The sequence below is a fragment of the Gavialis gangeticus genome, unplaced genomic scaffold (assembly GCF_001723915.1).
Source record: "Gavialis gangeticus isolate Ggan-Ray unplaced genomic scaffold, GavGan_comp1, whole genome shotgun sequence".
Classification (NCBI taxonomy): Eukaryota; Metazoa; Chordata; order Crocodylia; family Gavialidae; genus Gavialis; species Gavialis gangeticus.
This window is the reverse complement of record NW_017728993.1, coordinates 47,207,925-47,217,278: the sequence shown is the minus strand read 5'-3', so window position 1 is coordinate 47,217,278 and position 9,354 is coordinate 47,207,925. Positions and strand designations below refer to the sequence as shown.

General features: G+C 40.3%; 1 protein-coding gene across 2 annotated transcripts in view; it reads left to right on the top strand.

The window, feature by feature from the left end:
- CDC14A (cell division cycle 14A) overlaps positions 1-9,354 on the top strand; it is a 203,199-nt gene that overhangs the window by 45,974 nt on the left and 147,871 nt on the right. The gene's annotated exons all lie outside the window — the stretch shown is intronic.

The following is a 9,354-nucleotide window of genomic DNA, read 5'->3' as shown; positions in this document are numbered from 1 at the left end:
AAAAAAAAAAAAAAAAAAAAAAAATCAAAAACAGTGTGAATAGCTCCTTACAAGCAGAAACAAAATACATAATGAATTTAATTTTTTGTGAATAGAAAAGCCTGAACTTCTATGATGACTCTTATTTGTTCTTAATCCTTAACAGGGCATTTAAAATATGATGAAGAGTTAAGCCATCAAATGACGTTTTTATACTAGGATGTTTTGGAGACTAATGGCAATTTCTAAATAAAACCCATCTTGTGTTTTACTGGACCACATCACTTCTCCATATTGTTAAATGTACCCATTGTTTATGACTCTGCTGTCATTGGTGCTCCCTGCTGCTGTGTAGTTTCTCACTTTGTCATAAACATACAGCATGGGCAGCCATTTTGCTGTTAGTTTCGGAAACACCTTCACATATAGCAATGCTGGCATATTGTAAACGCCAGTAATCCCATGATCCATGTAGCTCTCAATTCAGCCTTTACCTCCAAATGTCAAGGAAAAAAAATAGCTAGGATTTACAATAAATATAGAAAACTATTGAGATAAACTGACTTTATAAGAAACAAAGCAAATGGATTCTGATTTGAAAATTTTTTTAAGGGTGTTTTTCTATTTTTAATCAAAGGGATTTTTTTCACTTTACTGAGCACTTATTACCTCGATTCTTTAAATTCCAAAATACAATGTAAATGATTAATAACCAATTGAGTAATAGAAAGTATTAGCATAATAGGAAATAAACTATTCCCAACTAATTAAATTGAGTGTGTTTTTAATGTTTCACAGCCAGAATTTTTACCTCCATGTTCATTTTCAGAACAAGATGATATAATTCTAGTACATTTTAGTTTCTTCACTTCAGGATGGAACACTTCAGAACAGAGAAAAACAGTTTCTAAGTAACAAAAGCAATGCCCTGCAAAATGAACTAGACACCTTTTCAACGTTCCTAGTAACAAACCAAATTTTAATGTAGACCAGATGCAGCTATTGATGTCCTAACATTCTGCAACACATCTGAACTATTAAGAAGATACAGCCCAATTAGAAAGTGTTAGTGCTGGAGATGGAAGCCAAATTTAGAGGATGCCTGACTGCTCTGTTGTTGAGTGGTAGAAGGAATAATAGTCTGTGGCATCTTCAGTATGTAATAGAGAGGTTAATTCTTGCAGTAACTTTCCTTAAAGTGAAAGGTTTCATAGTTTCTAGGGTTGGAAGGGACCTGAGTAGATCGTCTAGTCCGACCCCTGTCATGGCAGGAAAGAGTACTGGGGTCAAATGACCCCAGCAAGGTGGCCATCTAACCTCCTCTTAAAGACCCCCAGGGTAGGAGCCAGCACCACTTCTCTTGGAAGTTGGTTTCAGATCCTAGCCGCCCTGACCGTGAAATAGCGCCTCCTGATATCTAGCCTAAATCTTCCCTCTGCCAGCTTGTAACCGTTATTCCTGGTCACTCCTGGCAGTGCTCGGGGGAACAGGGACTTCCCCAGTGCCTGGTGATCCCACCTGACTAGTTTGTAACAGGCCACAAGATCCCCCCTCAGCCTTCTCTTTTGGAGGCTGAACAGGTTCAGGTCCTGTAGCCTCTCCTCGTAGGGCCTGCCCTGCTGCCCCCTGATCATGCGAGTGGTCCTCCTCTGAACCCTCTCCATGTTGTCCACATCCCTCTTGAAGTGCGGCGCCCAGAACTGGACACAGTACTCCAACTGCGGCCTGACCAGGTGTGGAATGGAAGTTCCTTAAAGCATTTAATCAGACAGCAAAGTCCTCTGGAAGCTGCTTAGTTTTAAGGGGTGCCTATCTATGTACACTGAGGCTGCTCCACCATGCTGTAACTACAACGCATCGGAGAAGACTTGATTAAATCTGCTGGAGTGTGGTAATTATTGTACTCCAGTAGACTCCAGCGTTGTGCTTGAACGGGCTTTAGTTAAAGTGCCTTGCCATCATTTTCCAGTATGGGGTTGCTGATACATACAATGCTCAGCACGTGTATAAATACCCAAGGACGTTTTTTTTCAAAGGCATCTGGCAACACCAGTTTGTTCCCTTTTTTCCCCCCTCCTCCTAGCTGATGAGATCTATGTCCCCTCATTAAGAACCGAGACAGGTTTTCAGTAAAAGGAAATCTAAACCACTCGCTCTCTTGAATCTTAGAAACTAAGGGCGTATTCTTTCTTAAATTAAAGAGTTAATTTTTTTTGGAAGTGTTAAATTTTGGCACCTCCTGTCTGCTAGTAAACTTTCAAATGTTCATAAAGGTGCCTTATCAAAAGGTCCATAATTTTGTTTACTTGGGTATAGACAAGATTTCTAATGTTTTTAACAATGAAAATTTCATACAGTTTGTGGCTTGGGTTTCTAATTAAGAAATGTCAGATGACATACCTAGTTGTGGCAGTGGTATTCATAGGACTTAAATGGAAAAAAAAATATTTAAATAATAACAAACCAATCCTGCTTAGCTTTAAGGTTGTCATGGATATTTTTGTTTTGACTGGAACAAAGCAGTATGTTAGTTGTTGGATGAAAGATAGCTTAATTTGATAATTGTCGGTGTTACTGTATTTGCCTATATACCTCATGTTCCTGTTGTTCCCCCCCCTACCAAATACAGTGAACATTCAAGTCAATTGACTCCCTCAGCTACCTGAATAAGCATGCCACTACTGCTGCAAGCAGGAATCAAAATGGGGATACTTTTTTGCGGGGAGGGGGCATAAAAATCAGCTTCCCCACTTAAGAAATGCAACTAATTATTGGGAGGCTGATTCTTTTGGGGAAAAGGTACATGTGGTATGTGAGTGTATATAGTATAGGGCATATTGCATGTAGCATGAGGTTATAATAGGTGATTAAAGAGCAGTATATTAAATCAAACTCCATTTTATACAGGGTATACATAAATCTTCTTTCAGGCAGGATCTTTCTTGCAAAGAGCAGATTTCCTGCAGCACTGACTTTCTTCCCCTTTTACATACTAGCTTTCCAGACTCTTCAGTAGGGGAAAAGAAGTTCTGACAAAAAAGATGAACAGCTTGTTGGGTTTTATAATACAGCATAATTTAAATGGCATTAATGTTTTATGTAATGAAATATCTTTAGTAGGCTGTTTTAAACCTGATTTTTTAATGACAGCCTGGTGGTAGTTCCCTACAAGGCTGCTGGAAGGTTTTCTTCCTATATTTAACTGTAATGTGTACACAGCTTCAGTACAAGCCACTCTGCTTGCATAACATTCTGCTGCAATTCATCCTGCCCAGGTTTTTTTCTTGTGTCTTTTTTTTTTTCCCCTCATACATGTGTTGTCATAGTGTAAGGAAAAGGGAGGTAGCCTCAACCCGCCATTTTCAGCAAGATATTAGCTTTGAGCTCTGGTCACCTCCCTGCCCTGTCTCCTCCTAGGATATTCCAGAGATGAGCAAAGGTTGAATAGGAGGCAGAAATGTGACAGCTGGTTTGTATGTCCTGCATGGAACAATAAATAAGGCATCTTGTTTTTATGGTTTACTGTTACAAAAGAAGGAGTAACTGATTCAGCTCCCCAGGTCACTGATGAGTAAAGGCTATGTGCAGAGGGAACAAGTTGGACAGAGAACTGTTAGTGCCAAAGGCAGTTTCCAGTAGCTGGTTAGGAACCACTCGGGGAAAGCCTTGACTGCTTTCTGGGTAGTTCTGTAGTAACTACCTATGGGCAGCCTAAAGCCTTAATTGTTTATTTCTCCCCACAAAGTTATCCCTATTTTTTTCTCCATCTGTGGAGTGTAGGAGAAGTCCTGAATTGGGCTCTCATTCTCCCTAAGGTAGATGCCTTGGGGAACAGGTCTATGACGATCTTATTTCCCGTCTTTAGACTGGGACCTTTTTATCAAGTACATTTAGTGCCCTGTTACAAAACTGAAATAATACCTCTGTCTCCGTATCCAGCCAGGAGTGCAGGCAGATTAGAGAAGCATCACCTTTTTTAAAATTGCTTCCAGCTGAATTTTGTAACGGTGTTTAATATATAGAGAAGTATTGGTAGGTTGAGAAGTAGTGGTGCCTTTCCACCTGTTTTAGCAAACTACTATTTCTCCCAGTTGAAATATAAATTGTGATAGGATTATTTCTTAGCATATTTTTCCTTAACATTTCTTTCATGCCCCTCTTTCTTAGAAGCTTTTAATTCTTTGCTGCACAGTAATGGAAAGCAGCTGAGATCATGTCTGTTTTGTTTAAAGCATGTATTGGCAATAAACTATGACTTTCACTTTTTAAAATGACTTACGAGAAGTTATGCTTGGCTATGCTCTTTCTTTTGAAAGACAATTGGCTATGTTAGTCATTGGAAGCGAGGGGCAGGAATGATTTTGTTTTAATCAGTTGCCAGATCATCAGTAATTTTTTTTGTTTTAATATATTTATTTTGTACAGCCAAAGAACTTATTCAAAGATCTCTTTGCACAGATAGTTGGAGGTAAATCACTGTGACGTTTTACTTGATGACAGAAAAGCCTATGAACCTTGCTGTAATGTTTGATTGGTGATTTTCCTGTGGAGATGATCTGCTACTATCTTGATTAGGATAGTCAACAGCAAGAAAATAATGTTTGATCACAATATCCTACTAGTTGCTTTTTTAATACAATTTGGGTGAAATGCTTAATGCATATTAGTTTTGTGCTGTCTTTTGAGCTTGACTTTTCAGGGAAGTGCACAGGTACTTCTAACAAGTATAGATCAAGTAGAATAACATGGCACTTTTTATTCTGATAAATACATCTAGCTTCATAAAAATGCTTTTAACAAGTTACTTGTAAACTAAGCGTGGCTCAGAGCTTTAGGAAGAGACTGTTTAAACTAGATTTCAGCTTTAATTGATTCATACGTGAAGTGCTATTAGTAACTTTTGCATATTTTATAAGCATGTTCTGTGTAGTTTTATTTCTGTTTTGTTTAAAAGCTTTGCTATGTCTTTGTGATGAGCAGTGCTAGTGTATTGAATATTTTTGTGTATTCTGTTAACAACACTGATTCACTTTGACAGCTACACTGAAACTTCCCAAAACTTTGAGTTGAAATTTTTTCCCCCTCAAAATATTACAAATAAGAAATACTTGCAGTCTTAAAATAAGGACTAGCTTGTCTTGAAACCTGGATTTTGGGATTCTCTTGTGTAAATTAAGGGGTTAGTTTAATCTCGTAGAACAAGAATTGGCCTGCTTCCCCCTCTCTTGATGACTAGTTTCAAGTACTATTCTATTCAATACTTGTCTGTAACTTCAAAGTAATCTGAGCAAAGGTTTCTCTGAGAATGTATAGCACCTTAGTAATTTTGTGTTGAGTGAGCCTGACATGCTTAAGATCTTTTTCTTTTTGTCAAATAAATAAGTGTGTTCGATTGAAGAGTGTGATATGGAAAGCTTAACCAAGTTTTTCTTAGTATATTTATTTGTACTATTCCTGGCTTTAAGTTTGTTTTTGCTATGTTTAAGCTTCCATTAAGTTTCATCCAGGCCACCGAGGGAAACCATTCTTACTCTGTATGTCACAGGGCGGGGTCCCAGGAGCGGCCGTGATCTCTCCTAGCACCCCTACCATGCCAAGTGGGTGTCCATGCACCCTCATTCTCGCCCGCCACATCTTTGATGACAAAAGTATTAAGGGAGGCTGCCTTTTGCCCCCTTGGACACGGTACCCCTGACATACTCCAATTGGTGCCCTGTCTAAAGGTGACTGTGCACTCCCGCCTTAAGGGCTGCGCGTGGCTCCTACCACCCCTGATACCACGCCCCAAACCTCTCAGATGTACCAGATGTTGTCTTGTGAGAATCCCTTCTCTTGGTGCCCTCGTGGGTGCCCCCTGGCTTGCCTCTGGGGCTTCTTGCTGCCCCCCCCTCACCTCTGGGGCTTCTCGCAGTTACCCGCACCCCACGAACACTCCCTAGCTTCTCTCGCGATTCCTGCAGTCGAGGCTCAGGTGGCCATAGCTGTGCCTGGCTCCCAAATTCCCCTCCCTGGGGCTCCTACTCCTGTGCGCGCCCTCCCTGGGGTTCCTACTCCTGTGTGCGCCCTCCCTGGGGCTCAGGTGGCCATAGCTGTGCCTGGCCCCCAAATCCCCTCCTCAGGCCTACGATTCCTATATGGCTCAGGCGGCCTCAGCCATACCTGGCCCCCAATGCACTGTGCCCCTTCTCAGGACTCTGGGGTCAGTGCACCCCTAGATGCAGTGCCCTCTCTGGCACAGGGTCCCCACACCGTTGTGGAGCCCCTAATGAGGCCTCCTCTAACCCCTATTAGCCTCACCCAGTCCTCCGGTGTAACAACAAAGCAAAACCATAAGACAAGTGGCTACAACTCAAGAACTAAGCCACCTGGCTAAATGTAAACTCTAAGCTCTCTGGCTACTTATCAATCAAATCCCCTACCTGGGCCTTCTCCTCCCAGTATCCTCAAGCCAAAGCTGTTCAGGCCATCAAGCTGCTCTAGGCTGCATTCTCCAGCAGAGCTCCTTCTCCCTTAAATGTTAGTGGGGAACTGCCTGCTTGGCCTCAGCCTGGGCTGTTTATATAGGCCAGGCCCTACCCCCTTCCGGTCAGCTGACTGACTGTGGTTGCCCCGGCAACTGGCACCTGTACCTTTCCCTAGGAGCAGGCACTTCAGTGCCCTGCGACACACCTCCCCCCCTTAAGTTCATAACTCCCTAGGAGCAGGGCACGGGAGTGTCCTGCGACACTGTACAATTTTTTACATTTTTTTAAAAAGATGCATGACACTAATTAGTGTTCAGTTTACTTACAGAAGTAAAGAAAAAAGTCTAAAAGTTTAATTGCAGCTCTTCTTTCCAAATCATAAACCTGTTTTAATTTAGGATAACTAAAACCATAGTAGTAGAAGATGATCCCTGCAGGTGAAGCTCTGCCCCTCTTTATAGAGCTATATAGATCTGCGGGCTTTGCCAAATTTAAACTTTTGTTCCATGAACCAGCCCCCAGGATTCAGATCAAAGGCAGACTACACCACACTTTGGGTACTGCTGTGAAGCATGTCCTGGCCACTTGGTCCCTGTCAGCATTCTCCAGCTTTTGCAAATGAGGCAATGAAACTGCCTTAGAGCAGTTTTAAACCACATGCCAAGCACTGATCTCTTACTGACCTGCTTGTTGGTGTGTGCTCAGGGATTCTCTAAGGCAGCTACATAGACTCATTTCCTGGATTTTGTTTACTCACACTGGGAGCAAATGGGTGGGAATGCTTCAAAGTTGCACTCCTGGGCACAGCAAAGAAGTGGTATAGACATGCCCTAAGTGGCTTAATTTATTAATAGAATAGAAAGATCTGATCTGTTGCATTTTTAATGATAATCTGCATGTCTGTCACAGTAGTGGTCAAACTGGAATCTACCTGAATTTAGACATTTAATTAAAGTACTGTTACATCCAGATGCCTAGGGCAATGCTGTCTTGTAACAGTATCTCTTCAGCTAATGCTAATTGTCAAGTGGTTCCTAAATTGATAAATTTTAAGTGTATTGGTACAAAGGCAGACATGGTCATAATGGTTTGTTTAAATTTTTAGATTTCTGAATCTACTGGATTGTATAATGTCAAATGCCTAAATTCCCTCAGTTTTAGCTTTGTTGCAAATTTATGAGTTGTTTATTCTGGCTTCATACCAAATTTTCAGTCTCCGATCTTAAAGCTTTAAGCCTGGATGTTAAAAAAAAAAAAAAATTAAAAAAAAAAAAAAATTAAAAAAAAAAAAAAATTAAAAAAAAAAAAAAATTAAAAAAAAAAAAAAATTAAAAAAAAAAAAAAATTAAAAAAAAAAAAAAATTAAAAAAAAAAAAAAATTAAAAAAAAAAAAAAATTAAAAAAAAAAAAAAATTAAATATACTTTATACTGGCCTAGGGTCATGGAGATTTAAAATGTAGCTCTTGTGGGTTTTATTGGCTAATTTTTTAAACGGCATAAGAGCAGTTAAACTTCTATATTGCTGTAGTTTTAAGTGTCAAATCTTTATGAGAATTGTGGGGGTCATTTGCTTTCCTGTGACACCCTTTGGTACAACAGTACTGTTCTCAGTATCAAACTTCTGACTTCTTCCATCATCATCCCTACTCCAAAAGGATGAAAAATTTGAGTGGCATGCCTCTAAGTAGTAGAAGCTCTTATGTGACTAATAGTTGGAATTCTCTTAAAAATAATTTTAAATTTGAATACAGAAAAAGCTGTAATTCAGATGAAATACGAACTGTTGCTAACACTTGATCTTTAAAATATAATTGCAGTAGTTTGTCTAACAGTACAACTATAATTTTGTCTGGTTTAGATGTAATAGGCTTAGTCACAATTATATAACACTGAATGTCACTTTTAAAGGAAAAACTAAGCTCATCTACTCTTGAGATTCCTGTGCGACTTGTCAGATTTTTGCATACTGTAGAAAGAGGTTTCATACATGTGAATTAATATAAAGGAAGTTGCAGTTCATCTTTAAAGGAAGTCCTCTAATCAAAATATGCCTCCCCCACTGTGAGGATTATAGTCCCATTTAGATGTGGTGCAGTCGCGTTAATTTAAATCACACTGTTTATCCATCTGTGGAAGCAGTGGGGAATAAGGCCAGTTTATCATAATGTACAGCCAGACCCACTCTTAGAGGAGCTATTCCTATAGGGATAGATGTAAGAGGCTTTTTGTAATGCATACATCATTTTTCGTAAATTTGTCAAATTTCTGTAACTTAAGAATTTATTAAAAAAAAATTATCAAAATTATATGAAAGCCTTGTATTGCAAGGTAGCTTTAACAGTTTTTTCTTGTCACTACATACACAAATATGGTTAGCATTAGTTAATTTGATAATGTGCAGTAATGCAAAAACATCTGTGGTAGTTACCGCTATTTTGCAGGAGTCTTTGATGCTGAGACCGAGGAAGGCAATTCTTGTCATCCTGTCTGGAATTTGAATAAATTGGATCAGTGGTGTGGTGGTTACTTGAAAGAGTAAAATATCTAATTGTATTGCAGGGGCTATATGTGTCCCTTGAGGGGTTGATTTGCAGCCCCTGAGATTTCACCCAGTTGATGTTGCCAGGGTCTCCAGGCTCCTTCTCCCCTGTTGGGCTTCTGCTTCCTGCCCATGCTCCGGGGGCAAGGCAGCATGGTGCAGCCTGTGCTGCTAGGGTTAGCTCACAGCTGGGGGTTGAGGGGAGGGTGGAGGCTGCAGCCAGGAAGTTGAGGGTTGGGGCCTAAGCACTTTCACAGTAGAGGAGGGGAGGGCTGTGTGTGTGTGCAGGGGGTGCCCATGGCTTGTGTTGGTGTGGCCTGTGGGGCATATGGGCCTCACTGCAGCAGCTCAAAATATGCGACTCCCAGCCA